The sequence below is a fragment of the Oryctolagus cuniculus genome, chromosome 10 (assembly GCF_051225735.1).
Source record: "Oryctolagus cuniculus isolate XC-2025 breed Fujian yellow rabbit chromosome 10, ASM5122573v1, whole genome shotgun sequence".
Taxonomy (NCBI): domain Eukaryota; kingdom Metazoa; phylum Chordata; class Mammalia; order Lagomorpha; family Leporidae; genus Oryctolagus; species Oryctolagus cuniculus.
Window position 1 is genome coordinate 98,141,617 of NC_142876.1, and position 22,718 is coordinate 98,164,334.

At 46.5% G+C, this 22,718-nt stretch overlaps 1 protein-coding gene across 4 annotated transcripts in view; it reads left to right on the top strand.

Annotated features, from left to right (window-relative positions):
- Positions 1–22,718, top strand: part of SFMBT1 (Scm like with four mbt domains 1) — a 122,397-nt gene that overhangs the window by 40,712 nt on the left and 58,967 nt on the right. The window contains exon 1 of one of the 4 annotated variants that reach the window (XM_089306104.1): positions 18,320–18,644. The exons of the other annotated variants lie outside the window; for them this stretch is intronic. The gene's annotated coding sequence lies outside the window, so the exon portion shown is untranslated. Of the gene's footprint in view, positions 1–18,319; positions 18,645–22,718 lie in introns of those variants that run through there. 4 annotated transcript variants of the gene reach the window in all.

Here is a 22,718-nt window from a genome sequence, read left to right on the forward strand (position 1 = left end):
GTTTCTAATACAAGGTAGGAGAAATAATAATACATTTAATGTTTTATTTTTTATCTTTTTGCTGAAAGTCATTAATGTGTTCTTAAGTGAGAAAATGCCCTTTGGACTGGTGCTGTGGTGTAGCAGGTTAAAGCCGCAGCCTGCAGCACCAACATCCTGTATGGGTACCGGTTTGAGTTCCAGCTGCTCGTCTTCCAGACCAGCTCCCTGCTATGGCCTGGGAAAGCAGTAGAAGATGGCCCAAGTCCTTGGGCCCCTGCACTTGAGTGAGAGACTTGGAAGAAGCTCCTGGCTCCTGGCTTCAGATCAACCCAGCTCTGGCCGTTGTGGTCATTTGGGGAGTGAACCAGTAGAATGGAAGACCTCTCTCCGGCTCTACCTCTCTCTGTAACTCTTTCAAATAAATAAAATAATTTTTTTTTTAAAAAAACAAGCCTTTTTATGTGATGTAAGGTAATATCAGATAATATCTGTAACAAGGGAGTTTTTCACCCCAAGTTAATGATTCAGTAAATATAGTTACTGTTACGTTTTGGATGAATTTAAGACCCCATAAGGAACCAGTTAACTGGTGGCATAGTTCTTGCATTGCGTTCAGTATTGAGAAGTTCCGACAAAGTGAATTATGCAGGAAACTTGTCTCTAGTTTTGAACAGCTCATCTGCAGCACTAGGAGTTTTACTCAAGATGTTGAGCTGCCTATTGTAGGCTTATGTGTTGTTAACTGTCCCTGCTATAGCAAAGTTCATTCTTCAAAGGACTGAAGAACAAACACTTTGATCATTTTTCATACAAACTACTGGAATGTGTGATTTGTGACTTGGCACATTTAATGAATGGGTTGTACAGTCTCCACTTGAGCCTCATCATTGGAAGCAGATGGAAAAATATTTTCCATTGAAGCAGTGTGTGTTTTTGCTACCATTATATTAAATTCCATATCAGTACAATTCCTGTCGCAGAATTGTGGATGATGGTGATTGATTTTTTGACTACTTTGTTTATAAAAACATAGTTTAGGATTTGGGAAAGATAGTGTGATATATTTACAGTTTTTTTTTTTTTTTTTTTTTTTTTTTGACAGGCAGAGTGGACAGTGAGAGAGAGAGACAGAGAGAGAAAGGTCTTCCTTTGCCGTTGGATCACCCTCCAATGGCCGCCGCTGCAGCCGGTGCACCGCGCTGATCCGATGGCAGGAGCCAGGATCCAGGTGCTTTTCCTGGTCTCCCATGGGGTGCAGGGCCCAAGCACCTGGGCCATCCTCCACTGCACTCCCTGGCCATAGCAGAGAGCTGGCCTGGAAGAGGGGCAACCGGGACAGAATCCGGCGCCCCAACCGGGACTAGAACCCGGTGTGCCGGCGCCACATGGTGGAGGATTAGCCCATTACAGTTTTTTTAATAGTGTAAAAACTTGCTTGTCTTTTTTGTTATTGGCCTCTCTAGCTTCTAGTTTGGAAGGTGTGGGTTTTTTGATGGACTGTGGAACAGGGGGAATGTGCTCTGATCAGTGTACATTACTCATTACAGTTGCAACTGAATTCCATGCACTAGTCATGGAAATTAAGCCTGCAGAAACTAAGCTGTCATTTTCCCTTCTAGTGCTGAGTAACTTGATGTGCAAGCCCTAGCCTTTGACTTGTGCTTTTGTTTGGTCAGTGCTTGTGCGATTATGAAAGTAAACTAAGGCTTGTGACAGACAAGGGCTGGTGGCACTGCCTGGTCCCTGCAGCCTTCGGATCCTGCTGGGATGCTGCCCAAGCGTCTCAGCGTGCGCTCGCTTTGTAGCCGCCCTCTCTTCCCAGCCCCTCACCACAGCCTCTGCTTCCAGCACCCACCTGGACACCTTCCGCAGAGGTGGCCCTGACCTTTGCTCCGGCAGATCCCGTGCCCTTCGTCCTCCTCTTTTGGACTTCCTTTTGTATTTGCCTTTGTCGGTGCTGTGCTCCTGTTAGGGCTTCCTGACTTTAGATCTTCATCTCTCGTTAGCTGGCACTTGTTCTGAGAGCAGCAGGTGACGTGTCGATCTGGACTTGGCCTGACTGAGGCTCTGCCGCCTGACAGCTGGGGTTGCAGCTGCTTCCGGGACTGCTTCAGCTGGGTGGCTGCCAGCAGCCCGTGAGTCCCCCAGCCACGATGGAGCGCACTCTCAAACCAAACCCCAGATCTGTTCATTGTTAACTCTGATCTCACGGTTATCATTGTTGCTGCTGTTTATTTTGCTTGTGATGTCTAAGAATCTGGAATTATCTTTGCTTTTTCTGTCATTTCCATTCCCCACTTTGAAATGTCTCTGGAGTCCAGGCTTTGTTCACCCTCCTGTCAGCAGCAGCCCCAAGCCCTCAGCCTGCATCCCTGGGTTCCTCTAGCACCTACCTTCCTGCTGGGCCGTCTCTGCTCCTGATGGTCCCGGTGTGTGTGTTTGTGTGTGCGCATGTGAGAGACAGAGAGAGAGAGACCTGAAACTGTGGCCCTCCTGTTTGGTGCCTTTCTGCGTCACACTTCCTGCACGAGTCGTGTGTCGTGTGTGCTCTTCTGTGTGGCTGCGTTACCCTTGACACCAGCAGGCTGACCCCTCCTGCAAGTGTGCACCCTCTGCCCCACCCCCAGCACCGGCGGGGCTGATGCCAGGTCCTTGTGTGCCACTTGGCCTACTGTCTGTGACTCCCGCCCCCTCCCCTGCCTTGCTGAGGTGCTGTCTGTCCTGGGCAGCTACTGGGATCCATCATGAACTCTGCCTTCTCTGCAGGCATTTCCTCCGGTGGCTCTGTCCCTAACTGTAGAATCCTGGAGGACAAGCCTGAGCTTTGTATTCTGTTCCATGCTGCCCCTCCCTCACCCAGGGTAGTCCCAGGAACAAAGGAGGTGCCAGTCCCAGGTGGAGATGAGTTGCTAGGAGATTGGTCAAGAAACTTTTCAACTGTAACTGGATTGGTAAGTGCTGAGAGACAGTTTTGAAGGTGGAGATAGGAAGAAGGTGTTTATAACGTACTTAGTGGTCTCTCGCTGGGGGGGATTTATCCTTTACCTGTCCTCATTTTGTTGATATGGTATAGCAGGTATTTAGGATTAAAATTCAGTGGGGAAGTTTTGAGCAAATTACCGTGCTTAGACATCTTGTGTCTTTAAGTTTTATATACAGAGATTCTCGTTTGCCGCCTTCTCCCGCAGCGGCTGTAGAGCGCTACTATGAATAGGGCACCGTTGCAGACGAATGAGTGGCACCTCACTTGGAAATGCAGCCCTGCCTCTGCTGTGTGAGGAGGAGCCCGCCTTCCGCCAGGCCCTCTGGAACAGGAAGAGCTCGCTGCCCTGCTGTGCGTCCAGCCAGGACCACGAGCTGCTCGCCCGGGGCTGGCACCTGGTTCCCTCCTCACCCAGGCACCCCTGCTGGGGCCTGGCTAGCTTTCTAATCATTCTGCCTTTGCCCGAAGAGCCTGTTGAGAGTGAGGATCTCTAAGTTTGATTGTCCTTCTCACTTGCCATTTAAGATGTTCTTTTCATTGTAGTTGCTTGCTTTTGGTGCCTTTCCTTCTAGTTTGAGGCAAAGGGAGAATTTATTTTTGTACTTGATATGTAGTAACATACAGTACAGAAGCTAAGCGAGTGTTTGTTGAATGACTAAGTGACTCATGTGTTTAAAAGCCAAGCTTACTAAAAGCACCAAGCTCTTTTTTTTCCTGTTTTCTCTCAGACTCTCAATAGATTGGAAAATTTGTTTTTCAAACTAGGGGTTTTTAAGATGCTTAGTGTTCAGGTCCTGCCTAGGTAAGTTTGTGGCGCCTTCTGAGGTGTAGTGGTTTTAAGCCTATCACATTCAGTACGCAGGGCTAGAGGGAATCAGTCATGTGAGTCTGCGCTGTGTGTGGAGTGGTGAAGCTACAGTCACTGCTGATGCTGCTGAGGTTTGGCGGCCTGTACTCAGACTTGGAGCGAGCTTGAATTTCAGTGAGAGGTCAGTGCAGGTAGGTGTGAAAGCTTTTTCTCATCCAGATGCACAGATCCCTGTCCGTGTGGGCTCGGGCTGCAGGTGGAGAACCTCCTTTGCACAGCTGGGAGACACTTTAGGAAATTTGCCTTCTTGTGGGCTACTGCTGCGGGGAAGGAGTGGGTCAGGTGGCTGCAGGCTGCCGAGGGTGCTGATGGTCGTGGTCCTTAAGGTGACCTGATTTCTCCTTTACAGTGCAACATGGTGGGAATTCTGGGGGTAAGGTAGTCTTCACTTCAGTGTGTGGGACAGAAAACCTGTTGAAACATGGGCACACAGTGTCTTTCTTAATTGTGCTTGGAAATACCAGAGGTACAAGTTAGAGGAAGGTTCGTGAATTTTGGAGTCAGAAAGAACCAGATTCTACGTCTGAGCCATGGTCAGTCTCCTGACCTGACGTTGCCAGGCTGCTTGCTGTGGAGTTCCGGAGGGCAGTGAGCCTGTCCAGACTAGCCCAGGTCTCTCTGGTCTGGGTTTGCCTTTGCTCTGGTCAGTCCCAGGCCCTTCTGGGAGTTTCCTTAGCTGTAAAGTGGTTGAAGGATCCTTAACACCTCTGTAATCTGAAAAGTTGTTTGGTATCAGGAGGCCTAGGGAGAAGTCAGTCCGTTTCACTGGGTGCAAGCCTTAAGTAGATGGCTAAGAGCGAGCCAGTTTTTAGTACTTACTATCTGGAAGACGTTCTTCAGTAGATAGCCTGATTTTCTGCTCGTGGCTGTCCTGGGAAAAAAGGTGGTATTCCTGGCCGGCGCCGCGGCTCACTAGGCTAATCCTCCGCCTAGCGGCGCCGGCACACCGGGTTCTAGTCCCGGTCGGGGCGCCGGATTCTGTCCCGGTTGCCCCTCTTCCAGGCCAGCCCTCTGCTGTGGCCAGGGAGTGCAGTGGAGGATGGCCCAGGTGCTTGGGCCCTGCACCCCATGGGAGACCAGGAAAAGCACCTGGCTCCTGGCTCCTGCCATCGGATCAGCGCGGTGCGCCGGCCGCAGCGCGCTGGCCGCGGCGGCCATTGGAGGGTGAACCAACGGCAAAGGAAGACCTTTCTCTCTGTCTCTCTCTCTCACTGTCCACTCTGCCTGTCAAAAAAAAAAAAAAAAAAAAAAAAGGTGGTATTCCTGCTGAACAGAGTGGATTGTGGACACCCAGAAGGGTAGGAAGTCTTCCAAGGCGGGGAAGTTTGTGAAGAGGCTGAGTTTGAAGTCAGGGTTACTACTGTGCAGGAAGCCTGCTGTTTGTGTCTTGTTTTGCAGCCCTGTTTCACTCAGGCTGCTTCCCCTGTAGCCAAGTGGAAGGCTCATTTAGCACTCTTGTTACAGAAGGAATATTCTTAGAAAGAACACATATGTATGTTTGAAGATTGTATCCATTACTTTCATTTTTGGAGAGGTACTAATCATTTTAAAAATTTCTGTTTAAAAATTTGCAGGAGGGGCCGGCTTGCGGCATAGTAGGCTAAGCCTCCATACGTGGTGCCAGCATCCCATATATGTGAGTGGGTTCAAGTCCCAGCTGTTCCACTTCCCATCCAACTCCCTGCTAATGGTCTGGGAAAGCAATAGAAGATGGACCAAGTGCTTGGGCCCCTGCACCCACATGGGAGACCTGAAAGAAGCTCCTGGTTCCTGGCTTCAGCTCCTGGCTCCGGGTTTCAGACCGTCCCAGCTCCAGCCGTTGCAGCCATCTGGGGAGTGATCCAGCAGATGGAAGGAAGACCTTTTTCTCTGGCTCTCCTGCTCTCTGTAACTCTGCCTCTCAAATAGATTTTTAAAAATCTTTTTAAAAAAAAATTAAAAATTGCACTGATGGGAAACAAACATTTCAGGAAGAGGCCTCTCTCCACTGCTGTAGAAGCTTTGGCAGCAAGTCAATACCTGGTGCCCCCTTCCCTCTGGGACCACCTTGTGTGTTTTCCCAGCAGGAGGGACGTTCTGATGAATACAATATAACGAAGTCAGGAGACAAACACCGGGCCGCCAGCCCCTCCTGTTAAGGATCAAGCGCTTTGCATTAGTGGCCGAATCTGTGGTGCCCTCCTCTTGGCTTGGTCCGGAGGCGCCTGAGGTCATCGGCCAGTTGTTTTGCGCAGTGCCCCTCAGTTTGGGTTGGGTTGGTGTTTTGTGATGGTTGAACAGGCTGCAACAGAGAAATGGTGCAGGGTCTCCTTGCATCTGGTGCTGTGATGCATCCTTTCTGCCTGGCTTTTTGCCGACGAGGAGGGGTCAGCCAGACCTCTCCACCAGTAAGTTCTCCTCCTGTTTGTTGCTTCCCAGGGTTTTATGGATTCCTGCTTCAAAACTATGTAACTGTTCTGCTTCTCATTCAGCTTTCAGCTGATATTAGTTTCTACTGGTAGGAGCTGTGTAATCCATTGAACTATAATCTGTCACTCATTGTTTATATTCAAACTTACATTGTGTCCCGTCTGGCCCAGGGGGGCTGGTTTCTTTGTCCTTGGTGCCAGGGTTCTAGTCCAGGATCCTCTGAGCATTAGTGCTATTTAAGTACTCATATGCATAGTTAGTTGTCTTACTATACTTGTGCATTCCATTCTGCAAGGAAATAGGACATTTCTGAAAAAATAATTGCCAACTAGTAGCCTTTTGTGTGTGTGTCCTTAATCTAATATCTCACCTACAGCAATTTTCTGAAACAGCTGTGGAGGTGGCAGGCATTGCCATACTCATTTTTTTAAAGATTTATTTATTTATTTGAAAGTCAGAGTTACACAGAGAGAGGAGAGGCAGAGAGAGAGAGGTCCTCCGTCTGTTGGGTCACTCTCCAGATGGCCACAACAGCTGGAGCTGCACCGATCCGAAGCCAGGAACTTCTGGATCTCCCACGTGGGCGCAGGGGCCCAAGGACTTGGGCCATCTTCTACCACTTTCCCAGGCCATAGCAGAGAGCTGGATTGGAAGAGGAGCAGCCAGGACTAGAACCGAGCCCATATGGAATGCCGGTGCTTCAGGCCAGGGTTTTAACCTGCTGCGCCACAGTGCCGGCCCCATCGATACTCATTTTGGTATATTTTTCTTTTCTCCTACTAAGGGGAAAAAGAAGTCTTGTCTGGTGCTAGGAAGAGGTACTAAAATTGTTAAATCTTCACTATTGTCAAAACAGTCATTTATAACTTTCCCACCCTGCCCATCTCTGTGTCTCTCCCAAAGCTCTTTTGGTTGAAAATACATTCCAGTGTCAGGGACACCAACAGCAAGAAAGGCGTATGCCCTTTGCTCCCCTGTCACCTGTGTAGTAAACTGCCGCTGGCCTCAGGGGCCTCCAGGGCCCTTAGAGGGGCAGCTGGAATGCTGTGGGATACTGGGGCAAACAGCAGCCAACATGGTGCCTGCTGACCCCAGACAGTGTGCAGGCCAGCCCAGCAGTTAGGAGACAAAGATTGTATAAAGAAACATCGGGTGAAAAACACTATAGCCTAGTGAATAAAGCTGCCACTTGTGATGCCGGCATCTGATATGGGCGCCAGTTCATGTCCCAGCTGCTCTACTTCCAATCTAGCTCCTTGCTAATATGTCGGGAAAAGCAGCAGAAGATGGGCCAAGTACTTGGGCCCTTGCCACCCACGTGGGAGACCTGGGTGAAGCTCCTGGCTCCTGGTTTTGGCCTGGCCTAGCACTGGCTGTTGCTGCCATTTGGGAAGTGAACCAGCAGATGGAAGATCTCTTTTTGTCTCTCCCTCTCCCTCTCCCTCTCTGTCTATAAGTCAGACCTTCAAATAAATAAATAAATCTCAAAAAAAAAAAAAAAGTCACGAGAAGAAATGTGCAGGCAGCAATGTCTTACATGTAGGCTATGACAGATTGTTCCGAGGGTTAAAATGAGGCTGCCTAAGCACGAGTGCTTTGTAAGCTGTGGAGGTGGGATGCCAGTGGGGCATCCCCCACCCCATCACCCCTCTTCTGCGTAGTTCTGTGTTCATGGGAACTCATTTCCAGGCTCCTCTTCACCTTGAGGATGTCGCTGTCCCTGTTTGTAAGTCCAGCACCCCTGTCAGGAGCCTCCCTGCCCCCAAGGCCTCTGGGCCGCCTCCACCCAGTGATCCCTGCCCTGAAGCATTCGACCCAAACCAGGTCGGTCTCATCGACGCGTCTCAGCCACACAGTGCTTGTTTCCATCTTTGTGCTTTGGTGTTTTTCTCCTGCCTGAACTTGTCTGCCTCCTCTCCATCTCTCAGTATTTTGTCCCTGGTCAGGCCCTTCCTTCACTCCCGCCCCGCGTGCGGTCTGCCCGGAGCCTGGGGGAGCCAATTTCAGGTTTTCCCAGCTGGCATTGCACGCACTCAGAGTGGGGAGCATATCTAATGTGTGTTTATGTTTCTCATCTGTGTGTTCTGGTTGTTAAGAAAAGTGACCCCAACTACAGCCACCCCAACCAGCAAGAATTTAAAAAAGAGAACCCCTGAGGTTTTTTTTTTTTTTTGACAGGCAGAGTGGACAGTGAGAGAGCGAGAGACAGAGAGAAAGGTCTTCCTTTTGCCGTTGGTTCACCCTCCAATGGCCGCCGCGGCTGGCGCGCTGCGGCCGGCGCACCGTGCTGATCCGATGGCAGGAGCCAGGAGCCAGGTGCTTTTCCTGGTCTCCCATGGGGTGCAGGGCCCAAGCACCTGGGCCATCCTCCACTGCACTCCCTGGCCACAGCAGAGGGCTGGCTTGGAAGAGGGGCAACCGGGACAGAATCCGGCGCCCCGACCGGGACTAGAACCTGGTGTGCCGGCGCCGCTAGGCGGAGGATTAGCCTCGTGAGCCGCGGCGCCGGCTACCCTGAGTTTTCAAAAACACAAACCAACAAACATAATTTGTGCTGGAAGGAACAAAAAAAAAGAAAGGTAGTACTTTGTGTCAGTTTTGCATTTTGGTGGAAAGTTACAGCATCCGACTTAAAAGCAAAAGATAAACTCTAAATGACCTGTTGTCAGGAAGGGGGGCCTCACTTGAGACCCTTGTGACTCCCTGTGGCCTGTGATGGCCCTGGGGATGGCTGCCTGGCTCAGCACATACAGGGTTGCATGGGTGAGTGATGGTGTCACTCAAGGGGTGAGAGATCCAGCATTTCTCCTGTGCATGAAAGTGATCAAGAAATTATGCTTCAAAATCTGCTCCTTGATTATCTACCATAATTAAAAACAAAACCAAAGTAAAACCACCTACGTTGTTAAAGGCAATTTACTTTTTAAAAAACAAACAAAAAATACTCCTGGGTTGCCGGCGCCGCGGCTCAATAGGCTAATCCTCCGCCTTGCAGCGCCGGCACACCGGGTTCTAGTCCTGGTCAGGGCACCGGATTCTGTCCTGGTTGCCCCTCTTCCAGGCCAGCTCTCTGCTGTGGCCCGGGAGTGCAGTGGAGGGTGGCCCGGGTGCTTGGGCCCTGCACCCCATGGGAGACCAGGAGATGCACCTGGCTCCTGGCTTCGGATCAGCGCGGTGCACCGGCCGCAGCGTGCCGGCCGCAGCGGCCATTGGAGGGTGGACCAACAGCAAAAGGAAGACCTTTCTCTCTGTCTGTCTGTCTGTCTCTCTCTCTCACTGTCCACTCTGCCTGTCAAAAAAAAAAAAAAAATACTCCTGGGTACTACGAAGGAAAACAGTTTGTGCTGTGAGAACATACTTGATGGGGTGCATCTATCACCAAGCGAGACCTCATCATTGGTCATATTGCTTGTTTTGGGGTTAAATTCTCATCTCTGCAACTTTAAAAAATGGATTTCTAGTGACAGATCACTTTTTTTCTATGGTTCTAGCTCCAGTACTCATCATTGAAGGAGTAGGTTATTGAAGAAAAGAATTGTTGAGAATTGGAGACATCCAAGGATCAGTGATGGTTTTATACCCAGTGTTTGCTTGTTGGATACCACTGGTTTTCCAGAAAGACTTGTGAGATGTAAAATGCATTTTGGATGAGAACTCTGTAACCTGGGGCATGGGAGTGGCTTCTTGTGCCAGGACAAGCAGTGTCCTCAGCAGATGCTGGCGTCTGGATGTTGTCACCCTGCGCCCTTCATGTTTCCATGTTCACAACATGGAATTACTGAGCATGTTACTGCTTCTGTGGCATAACCTCTAAGAAGGCTCATTTTTCACTTTCACTTTTTTTTTTTTTTCTAAAAGATTTATTCGAAAGGCAGAATGGCAGAGAGAGGGGAGAGAGAGAGATTTTCCATCCATTGGTTCACTCCACAGATGGTTGTAACAAGCCACAGCAGGGCTAAGCCAAAGTCAGGAGCCTGGAACTTCATCCGGGTCTCCCATGTAGGTGGCCGGGGCCTGAGTACTTGGGTCATCTACTGCTGCTTTCCCAGACTCATCATCAGGGAGCTACATGGGAAACGGAGCAGCCTGGGCCAGAACCAATGTTACATGGGATGCCAATGTCCACTGTGCCACAATTTTTTTTTTTTTTTTTTTGACAGGCAGAATTAGACAGAGAGAGAGACAGAGAAAGGTCTTCCTTCCGTTGGCTCACCCCCCAATGGCTGCTATGGCCAGCGTGCTGCGCCGATCTGAAGCCAGGAGCCAGGTGCTTCCTCCTGGTCTCCCATGCGGGTGCAGGGCCCAAGGACTTGGGCCATCCTCCACTGCACTCCCGGGCCACAGCAGAGAGCTGGACTGGAAGAGGAGCAACCAGGACAGAATCTGGCACCCCAACCAGGACTAGAACCCAGGGTGCTGGCGCCGCAGGCGGAGGATTAGCCAAGTAAGCCACGGCACCACTGCCACAACTGCTTTTTATGGCAGTCTGTAAACACAGAAGCAGTGAGAACGCTTCGTTACTTGGTTCCATAATTACCAGCATGTGGTCAACTTGTTGTATCCATGTTTTCTTTTTTTTTTTTTTTTTTTTTTTTAAGATTTATTTATTTATTTGAAAGTCAGAGTTACACAGAGAGAGGAGAGGCAGAGAGAGAGGTCTTCCATCCGCTATTTCACTCCTCAGTTGGTCGCAACAGCCAGAGCTTCACCAGTCCGAAGCCAGGAGCTTCTTCCCGGTCTCCCACATGGGTACAGGGGCCCAAGGATTTGGGCCATCTTCCACTGCTTTCCCAGACCATAGCAGAGAGCTGGATTGGAAGTGGAGCAGCCGGGTCTCGAACCAGTGCCCATATGGAATGCCGGCGCTTCAAGCCAAGGTGTTAACCCACTGTGCCGGCCCCTATCCATGTTTTCTTATCTGACAAATATACATGTTTTTTTCCTGTATTATTTTTTAACAACTCTGAGTGAAGTATCACTTCATAAATAATTCAGTACGATTTCTAAAATGATGACTTTTAAAGCCATAGTGCCGGTATCACTTGTAAGAACTTTACTGTTACTTTAAATCCCCCTCCATGCGAGGACTGCATTTTGATTCATGATATTAGTTGTCGTGAAAAACCTATGGATGCTTTTTGTTTTGAAATTGAGGTCTAAAAAGAATAGCCCTGTTTCTGGATTGAAAATTTAATGTAAAATATTTTGGGTTTGACCAAAAAGGAGGGAAAAGTGCAACCATGAGGAATCTATACAGATATACGCATTTTGGTTAATTTTAATGTGAATTACTGGTCTCATTCCTTGGGAACTTAATGAATACCATGTGACTTAAAGAAGAGGCTATTTTGAAAATCGCTGCTCCACTTTACTATGGGCAAGCGCTGCCGAGGAGATGTCTGGGCTCCCTGGGCAGCAGTCAGTGGCCTTGGGTTGTAAGTTTGCCACCCTCAAGAGACTCGTGTTGCGCCAGCGTAGTGGCACTGTGGGTTAGGCCATGGCTTGCTGTGCTGCATCTCACATGGGAGTTCCAGTTCCAGTCCATCCAGCTCCCTGCTAATGCGGCTGGGAGAGCAGATGAGGGCCGGAGTACTTGGGCCCCTGCTACCCATGTGGGAGACCCAGAGATCCTGGCTCTTGGCTGCAGCCTGGCCAAGTCCTGGTTGTTGTAGCCATTTGGATGAAAGATTTCTGTCTCTTCCTTTCTACCTTTTAAATCAATCAGTCATTAATCTTCAAGACCCCCAGCTTTTGCTTGGGTTATTCAGTACAGCTCACTTCAGCAGTGTTTAATGAACACTTACTCTGTGCCAGGTAGACTGAGGAGAATACCTCCTGTCTACTAAATGTTGAAGTGAATTTGAAATATACGTAATAACTTTGGGCCTAGATCACTTTTGTTGTTATTTTAAGATTTATTTATTTGTGAGAAGCAGAGAGGCAGGGAGAGAGTGCCCTCATCTACGGATTCAGTTCCTAAATGCCTATAACAGCTGGGGCTGGGGCTCAGTAGAAGCCTGGAGTTAGGAAGTAACAGGTCTCCCAGATGGGTGACTGGACTCGTTACCTGAGCCACCAACTGGCATCAGGAGCTGGAGCTGGGAATTGATCCCAGGAGTAACAACATATTAAAACCTGAAGACATTTGTAAAAATTAAGATATGCAAGCCCTCTTACCCAACTCCCTCTTTCCAGGAATTCATCTTCAAGAAATTCACCCGGGAGTGCCAGTAAGGAAAGGGTATTTATAAGAACACTGTTGTAGGCCGGCGCCGCGGCTCACTAGGCTAATCCTTCGCCTTGCGGCGCTGGCACACCGGGTTCTAGTCCCGGTCGGGGCGCCGGATTCTGTCCCGGTTGCCCCTCTTCCAGGCCAGCTCTCTGCTGTGGCCAGGGAGTGCAGTGGAGGATGGCCCAAGTGCTTGGGCCCTGCACCCCATGGGAGACCAGGAGAAGCACCTGGCTCCTGCCATGGGATCAGCGAGGTGTGCCGGCCACAGCGTGCCAGCCGCTGCGGCCATTGGAGGGTGAACCAACGGCAAAGGAAGACCTTTCTCTCTGTCTCTTTCTCTCACTGTCCACTCTGCCTGTCAAAAAAAATAAAAAAATAAAAAATAAAAATAAAGTGAGATTACAACAAGCACATTATAAAAAAAAAAAAAACACTGTTGTAATGGTTACCATGTACTGGCTGTAATGGCTTTTTTTTTTTTTTAATGAAGCAAAAAAAAAAATACAATTCAAAACCCGCTTTTGCTGGCAAAAGTAAAATTTATGAGAACACAAATACATCTCAGCCCCCACCCCTATCCTATAGTGCTAAAATCCATCGAAACTGTATCATTTAAAAGAAATAGGTCTTCGACGCTTACAACTGAAGAGCTCATCAAGGTTTTGCAGCCAGAGTTTTTAAAAACTCAGTTTTTGAAAATATCTGACAATGAAGGGCATAGAGACTAAGGTGATGCTTATTCTCACTGGTGCAAACAGCTTGAAGATTGCGTAGGCCACCACAAAGGTGTTTGTGCCTGCTGTCATTTTAGACTGGACCAGCGACTCTTTATATCTGAATTTAAGCAGGATTGCAGATGTGTCCACGCCACTTGAAACAACTGTGTAAAACAAGCCCAGGGAGATGAGCGAGGTTCCAGTGTTGCGATATGGGACATGGTCATCGTAACTTGTATCTTAACCACAGGCTAAATGGCCATTCCACTGTTACTTGTAATTCAAGATATAGTACTGGATAGTTTCCAAATTCTCTTGCTTCTGTTATAATTCAGTAATGGCACAATACACATCACAGATAATATTTGAACCATTGAAAGAAAAAGCCGAACAGCTCCGTAGACAGCAAAGTTGGAGACAGGCAGTGATTTCCACATGAGTCACTGCTTTCCTGCGTTAGCTCGAGCAGGGCTCTTCCCACACTGGACACAAGGAGCTGCCCACTGGTGAGGGCATGGTGAGCATGAACTTCCTTGGCTGTCTGCTTGGTTCAAGGTGTTTGAAAGTTACAGCTCTTCTGTTCAGGGTTGACCTGGGGACTTCAGAAAAATTAACTGAGCCCTAATACTCACAGGTACCCCTTTATGTGGTATAGAAAATGCCCCTCCCACCTTGCTGATGTTAAGAATTTAGGAAAGAGAGTGAGTAGGTGGCTATCCATTTTTTCCTCCCCTTTTTAATTTTAAACTGTTTAATGTGTCTTTACCCAGCCACCTATTGGTGGATATTTGAGTAGTTTTGTAGAACTTTTTAATCAGTACAAAAAGTGTTATTATAAATACCCTTTTCCTTATTTGCACTCTCGTGTGCGTTTCTTGAAGATGAATTCCTGGAAAAAGGGAGTTGGATCAGAGAGTATGCATATCTTAGTTTTTGTTTTTTTTTTAAGTTGTGACCACAATTTATGTTTTTGCTAAGGGGTCTCATTTTAAGTCTTTCACCTTTTATGTCTATGTCTACTTATAAATATATATATATATACATATGAAATTTATATAAGCATATTTATTTTCATTGAAATATTTGAGGATTCAGATTTTATGATATTTCACCTCTAATACTTCAGCTTGCATCTCTAAGAATAAGACATTCCCCAGGCAGCATTATGGCATAGTTGAGTGAAGCTTCCACTTGTGGCCCCAGCATCCCAAATGGGCACCAATTTGAATCCTGGCTGCTCCACTTCTGATCCAGTTCCTTACTAATGGCCTTGGAAAAGTTGTGGAGGATGGCCCAAGTATTTGGGCCCCTGCACCCACATGGGAGATCCAGATGAAGCTCCTGGTTTCAGTCTAGCATAGCCCTGACTGTTGTGGCCATCTGGGGAGGGAACCGGCAAATGGACGATCCCTCTGTCTCTCCCTCCTTCTCTCCCTTTCTGACTGTGTAACTCCAAATAAATCCTTTTTTAAAAAAGAATAAGACTGTGGCGCAGTAGGTTAATCCTCTGCCTGTAGCGTCGGCATCCTATATGGGCGCCGGCTCTAGTCCTGACTGCTCCTTTTCCGATCCAGCTCTCTGCTGTGGCCCGGGAAAGCAGTGGAAGAAGGCCCAGATCCTTGGGCCCCTGCACCCACGTGGCAGACCCAGAAGAGGCTTCAGGCTTCTGGCTTTGGATTGGCTTCGGATTGGCCATTGCAGCCATTTGGGGAGTGAACCGGCAGATGAAAGACCTTTCTGTCTCTCCCTCTCACTGCCTCTAACTCTACCTCTCAAATACATAAATAAAATCTTAAAAAAATAAAGAATAAGACAATTATCTGGCTAATTCACAGTACAGTTGTCACCTTTAGGGAATTTAACACTGATACCATGTTACCTCATGGTCTGTATGTTTTTCTGTTTTTCAATTTATTTATTTGAAAGGCAGTTATAGGGGTTGGGTGAGGAGAAGGACCGAGAGGAGAACGCTCTCTCTCTGCCTCTGTAACTCTACCTTTCAAATAAATAAGTTAATTAAAAAAAAATTATGTTGTACAATTTCATGAATGTGCTTAATTTCATAGAAGTGTACATTTAAAAGAGTTTAAATGATAAATTTTGTTGTGTGTTTTACCACAATGACAAAAATTAATTGATTTATTTATTTTAAAGATTTATTTATTTATTTGAAAGTCAGAGTTACACAGTTACACTGAGAGAGAAGGAGGGGCAGGGAGAGAGAGACAGAGAGAGGTCTTCGATTTTATGGTTCACTCCCCAATTGGCCGCGAGGGCCGGAGCTGTGCCATTCCGAAGCCAGGAGCCAGGAGCTTCTTCCCAGTCTCCCACATGGGTGCAGAGGCCCAAGGACTTGGGCCATCTTCTACTGCTTTTCCAGGCCACAGCAGAGAGCTGGATCTGAAGTAGAGCAGTGCCCATATGGGATGCCAGGGCATTAACCCACTGTGCCACAGTGCCGGCCCCGACAAAAATAAATTTAAAAAATACAAAATGTTGTTTGTAGGATCTAAATGACCACTGCATTGCATTAGTCAGTCTGGTAAGTGATTTTTAAACAAAATAGTATCTTGAGGCCGGCACTGTGGCATAGCAGGTAGAGCTGCTGCCTGAAGTGCTGGCATCCCATGTGGGTAATGGTTCAAGTCCTGGCTGTTCCATTTCTGATCCAGCTCTCTGCTATAGCCTGGGAAAGCAGTGGAGGATGGCCTAAGTCCTTGGACCCCTGCATCCATGTGGGAAACCTGGAGGAAGTTCCTGGTTCCTGGTTTTGAATCGGTGCAGCTCCAGCCTTCATGGCCATTTGGGAAGTGAACCCGCAGATGCAAGACTTCTCTCTGCCTCTGCCTCTCTCTAACTCCTCCTTTCAAATAAATAGATAAATCTTTAAAAAAAAAAGTATTTTTATTGAAGGACACTTTGCATCTGAAGTGAACAGCTTGGTGAAGTTCGTAAGCGAACATAATTGTGCAACTGTCAGCACAATTTAGTTTTAGAGCATTTCCCTCACTCCTCAAAATGTGGCTATTTGTCCCTGCTTCAACCCCGGCTCCAGGCAACCACTGATTAGTTTTTCTCTATGGTTTTGCCTTTCCTAGAAATTTCATATAAATGGAATCATTCATTTGTAGTCATTTGCGTCTGGCACATTTCCTTAGTGTATGTTTTGGGAGTCATTGCTTGTATCGGTAGCTTGTTCTTTTTTATTGCTGAGAGATACTGCATGGTGAATATATATCAGCCATGTTTTGTTTGGTCACTCACTATTGGGTGTGTGTATTGTTTCTGGTCCACAGTAGGGAGCACTTGTGGAAGAGGCTTTGCTTGGCTGTGGCTTCATCTCTCTTTGGTAGACACTTAACAGTAGAATTGCTGGTTTCTATTGTAAGTCTGTGTTTAACTTTTCAAGGCACTGCCAAGTTGTTTTTGAAGTGCAGCAGCACCATTTGAGGGTTCACTTCTCCATGTAGGTGACAGGGACCCAAACAGTTGGGCCGTCACCTGCTGCTCCCCATGGTGCACATTCGAAGGAAGGTGGAATTGGAAGCAGAGCCAGAATTCAAATCCAGGCACTCTGATATGATATATGTGTGACCCAACATTGTTTTAACTGTTGTACCAAAAGCCCACCCCTGGAATATTTTATAAAAATAAACTTCTTAGGGGCTGGCGCTGCGGCATAGAAGGGTAAGCCTCTGCCTGTGACACCAGCATCTCCATATGGGATTGGTTCATGTCCCGGCTGCTCCACTTCGGGTCCAGCTCCCTACTAAGATGCCTAGGAAAGCAACGGAAGATGGCCCAAGTCCTTGGGAGACCTGGTAGAAGCTCCTTGCTCCTTTGGATCAGCCCAGTTCTGGCCATTGTCACCATTTGGGGGAGTGAACCAGCAGATGCAATTTCTCTCTCTCACCTTCTGTCTGTAACTCTACCTCTCAAGTAAATAAATAAATCTAAAAAATAAAAAAATGCAATGACTATTAACAGGTATTTTTTTTCCTAATGCACTGTTTCCCTGTTTAACTGGTGGACATTTTGAACTTAGTAGCAAGTTGAGAGTTTGTTGCATTTAAAAAATTTTTTTTTCCTCAGTAATGGCTTATGAAACTTCTATTGGAAACTGTAGCATTGTTCTTGGCTCTTAAAGACCTGTTTTGTAGGCATAGACAGTATGTATCCTGAATTGTTGCTTTAAGAGCAAATTACAATCTTGACCTTATCTTTTCCCAGCGTAGTATTTTGTAATGAGTATAGTAATTGCTTGCTTTTTTTCTCTGCTTTGATTTATGATGCTGCTGTCTCCTATGCTGCTTTATTGTTACAAAAAGGGTTTTCTGTTCTTTCCTTGATCTTATGCATAATTAAGAAAAGTTACAAAGTTGACATAAATCATAGTGAGCTTTTGCTATTATTATTTTTGTTTGGTATTTTGTTAACTCAGTTTTCAGAATGCTTCCTGAATGGGTGCTTTTCTTTTCCTTTTTGGCTGTCAGTGCATGTGTTTTAAATACTAATCTAATGCCAGAGTACATTTGTAGTGCTTTGTGTGTAGCTATGACTGTGATAGGAGCTCTTACCTTAGCAGGGAGCTGGGTCAGAAGTGGTCAGAGGTAAGTGAATGTGTGAGGTTGGGGAAAGTCTATATACTGATTGATCAGCCTGGAATTAGTCCTTGCAGGTAAGTCTAGCACCAGTGCATAAAGATGATTGTTTTGGGAAGAAGCTGCTGTGAAGACAGCAGGCGTTCAAACGGCACAGCACAACAGCTAGTCAGCACCAGCTGTATAATGGCCAGATTTGGAAGTAATTTGTTTTAAAATGGACTTTTATGTGTGATACGACATATATGATATAGTAGCTTTGCTGCAAATAAAAAAAAGCTACCTAAGAGACATATAACTAAACATGTACATTCAGCATACAAACTGAAGTACAAAAACCACATATTGGTGTTTTGCTGGAGTTTGTAAATGTTAAAGTTTTCATTTAGAAATTTGTTTTTGCCTAGCCTCTTTTATCCCATTTATAGGATTTTTTTGGGAGAAATCCTTTGTTTTTTAAGCCAGGAAGATACCATATTTTCACCATTAGGGAACTTTTCAATAATATATTTAGCTTTCCTTGGCACACTTTTTTTTTTTTTTTTTTTTTTTTTTTTTTTTTTTTGGACAGGCAGAGTGGACAGTGAGAGAGAGAGAGAGAGAGAGAGAGAAAGGTCTTCCTTCCGTTGGTTCACTCCCCAAATGGCCTCTGCGGCCGGCGCACCGCGCTGATCCAAAGCCAGGAGCCAGGTGCTTCCTCCTGGTCTCCCATGCAGGTGCAGGGCCCAAGCACTTGGGCCATCCTCCACTGCCTTCCTGGGCCACAGCAGAGAGCTGGACTGGAAGAGGAGCAACTGGGACTAGAACTGGTGCCCATATGGGATGCCGGCGCCACAGGCGGAGGATTAACCAAGTGAGCCACGGTACCAGCCCCCATCCTTTAGTCCCTCTCCTTTCTAAACTCTCTTGACAGGCATTTCATGAAGGTGGCTCTTTGGAGTCTGATTGCGCAGCAGTCTGAATTTGACATGTTTTAGATTTGGGGAATCCAGCAGAGATGCCCACGTCCCACTGTCTATGCTTGATGTCCAGCTCTGGTTCCTCACTGGTTTTCTGTTGATGCAGATCCTGGGAGTCAGCAGGTGATGACTCAAGGAGTTGAGCTCTTGCCACCATCTACTTGGGAGACCTGGATTGTTCTCAGCTCCTGGCTCTGGCCCCTGCCCCACCCAACCAGGCCCCAGGTCTTGTGGGCTTTTGGGGAGTGAGCCATTAGATGGGAACTTTGTCTGTCTCTCTCTCTCTTTTTTTTTTTTTTTACTGTCAAATAAGTTAAAGGAAAATTAAGGGGTAGATAGTATACTGGTATTTGCATGCCCTATTGGTTTAAAGAAATTTTTAAAATTTATTTATTTGAGAGACAGACCAAGAACTTCTTTTACTTGTTTCACTCCCTAAATGCATGCGATGGCCAGGGCTGGATTGGGTTGAAGCCAGAAGCTGGGAACTCAGTCATGGTCTCCTGTGCAGGTGGCAGGGACCCAATTACTTGGGCCAGCACCTTGCTTCCTCCCAGGATATGCGTTAGCAAGAATCTGGAAGTAGGAGCTGCAGGGGAACCAGGCACGCTGTTGTAGCACACAGCCTCTTAACTGCCAGGCTAACTACCCACCCCATGGTTTTTTTTGAAGAGTTTAAATGCAACAATTAAATATCAACCTTGCCCTTCCCCTCCCCCACCCATTCCTAAAGAAGCAATTAGCCTTTGGAATATTTGTCAGAATGCATTTCAGTTAATACGGAAAATTTCTCTCCTCTGAAAGAGACATTAATGAACAACTGTTTGCCTCAAGCCTACCTTTTGTGTTGTGAATTTTAAATGAGGTTTTAAGTTCTTGTCAACTTGTTTTGATAACTTCCAGCACCTATCTGTTTCAATTACAGTTTCTCCAATACTTAAAGAAATTTTGTATTTTTATAAAAGCAATCTTTTTTTTATGAAACATGAAAATTAATAGGGATAGTTTTATGGAAAAGGTGTTTCTTATAAAACATGAAAACTTGATCATTGGCCTTGGTAGCATAATCAGTATTATTAAGGATTGGAATTTTATAGATGATTTTTGTGCTAGGCAGTAGAAGGTATAATTGGTAAGTGCTAATCTGAGAAAACTGGCAGCCTTTACGGTGTTGTGTCCAAGCTTGCTACAGTGGTAATCCAATGATAGGTGAAGGATGAGGAATCCTTTCTCATATAGAGATGTAACCAAAAATCCTTATATATTTAATAAGGCCCTTCTAGTTTTCAGAGGATTTTTTTTACACATATAATGTTAGTATAGGTGGGCATTAAAATCCATAACAGCAGATGTGGTTAAGTTCTAATACTTGTATATGTGTATCCTGCTAAGCTCCAGAATAACAGGTAAGTAGACTGTTGTTCTGCCAGTTAGGGTTTTGGTTCTGTATTTTCCTAATAAATAAGCACAATTTAGGTGTTTTTTTTTTCCCCCTTAATGTCTGTTTAACTTTCTGCACTGAATTGTTTTTGTACATTTTACTCATGTGCAGTACATCTCTGGAAATAACTAGGGATTTATTCCTTTTCTGGGAATCCTTATTTTAAAAGCTGTTGGATAGTTTAGTTTTCTACATAACTTAGGCTTTTTCTAAATAACATATTCTTTTTTAAAAAATACCTATTTTATTTGAAAGAGTTATACAGAGAGAGAAGGAGAGGCAGAGAAAGGGAGGGAGGGAGGGGGAGGGGAAGGGAGCAGGGTCTTCCATCTGCTGGTTCACTCCCCAATTGGCCGCAATGCCTGGAGCTGCGCCGATCAGGAGCCAGGAGCCTCCCCTGGTCCCCCACGTGGGTACAGGGGCCCAAGGACTTCGGCCATCCTCTACTGCTTTCCCAGGCCATAGCAGAGAGCTGGATTGGAGGTAGAGCATCCAGGACTCAAACTTGTGCTCCTATGGGATGCCAGTGCTGCAGGCCAGGGCTTTAGCCCACTGCACCATGACGCCAGCCCCAAATAACATATTCTTGTTCTTTGTGCCACCATCATCAAATGCTGAGCATGTTCTTGCAGAGGGGTAAGCAGGGGTATGGAAGAATTCATAACTGATAATCTGCCTTTTGGCCTTGAGTTCTTTTTTTAAAAACTCCGATGTATTAATTGTATAACACATGTGTCTGTAGTCCAGGAATCTTTAGAATCTAACATAAAGCTTTTATATATTATTTTTAAAAGGATGATATACAAGTCTGTAGCCAGGTTTCATCACTTAAATTTTTCTGTATTTGAGAAGCAGAGAGACAGAGACAGAAACAGGTAGACAGAGATCTTACATCCACACATAGCTGCCTACAACCGTCAGGGCTGGGCCAGGCCAAAGCCAGGAGTCCAGAACCTCCATCAGGATCTCTCTGTGGGTGGCAGGAACCCAAATACTTAAGCTGTCACCTGCTGCTTCCCAGGGTGCTCATCTGCAGGAAGCTGGAATTGGGAGCAGAGCTGAGGTTCCAGCCAGGTGCTAGGATATGGGCTGCAGGTGTCCCAGGAGGTGTTTCCACCTCTGCTGGCCAGATGCCCGCTCTGTAAAGCTTTTTTTTTTTTTTTTTTTTTTTTAAAGATTTATTTATTTACTTGAAAGTCAGAGTTACACAGAGAGAGTAGAGGCAGAGAGAGAGAGGTCTTCCATCCGATGGTTCACTCCCCAATTGGCCACAATGGCTGGAGCTGCGCCGATCCGAAGCCAGGAGCCAGGAGCTTCTTCTAGGTCTCCCATGTGGGTGCAAGGGCCCAAGGACTTGGGCCATCTTCTGCTGCTTTCTCGGGCCATAGCAGAGAGCTAGACAGGAAGTGGAGCAGCCGGTTCTTGAACCAGCACCCATTTGGGATACTGGCACTTCAGACCAGGGCGTTAACCCACTGCACCACAGTGCCGGCCCCTGTAAAGCTTTTAAAGGGATTAATATAAGAGCACAGAGCAGCCAGACTCCCAAACATCCTGCTGTATCATCTCTGTCTCCAAAGGTGAAGACCTTGAGGAATAAGAGTGGGAGTGTAGTGAATGCTTGGACAGAAGGCAGCCTCCCAGGGGCTCAGATGTCAGTCACAGCTGGCCCTTAGCTGTCTTCTTCAGGCTTCCAGCGTGAGAGCCTCTTTCTCCCCTGGGCAAAGACTTTGTTTTTGTGCTTTATTGCTGATTCTAAGGTTATCACACGGATTCTTTCTTAGTCTTTTGCTGTTCTCTTAGCCCCATCTTACTCCATTCCACTAAAGAATTAATAAGAAATGCCCTTTACTTAAGAAATATATAAATAAAGTGTACTGTGTAACTCTACTAGGAGAGGTTAAAAGGATACCTGGTAAGGGGAGTAAAAAAGGCATCTCCATTCCTTATGGGTTGGGAATAATCTTTGAAACAGTAAGCATCATTCTAGTAAGAGGCTTGTTAAAGGAATAATAGCTATTATTCTTTTTTAAAATAAAAATTTATTTATTTATCTGGAAGGTAGAGTTACTGAGAGGGAGGGAGAGGGAAAGAAAGAGACCTTCCATCCATTGGTTCATTCCCCAAATGGCAGTAACAGCCTGGACTGGGTTGGGAGAAGTCAGGAGCTTCTTTCAGGTCTGCCAGGGCCCAGGTGCTTGAGTCTTCCACTGCTCTCCCAGGTGCATTAGCAGGAAGCTGGATTGGAAGTGGGGCAGCTGGGACTAGGACTGGTGCTCATGTGGGATGCCAGCTTAACAGGCGATGGCTTTACATGCTGCGCCACAACACCGGCTCCAGCTAGTACTCTTGAGGGTTTACTGTACTGTGAGCCTGCACAAGTATTAATTAATGGAATAATTGGGGTAGCTTTATGAGATAATTTCTGTTGTTAACATTTCCATATTACAGATGATGACAGTGAGGCTTAAATTGGTTTCCTAATTCCCCAAGGGCCCACACAGCAAGCAGTCTGAGTCCTTGGAAT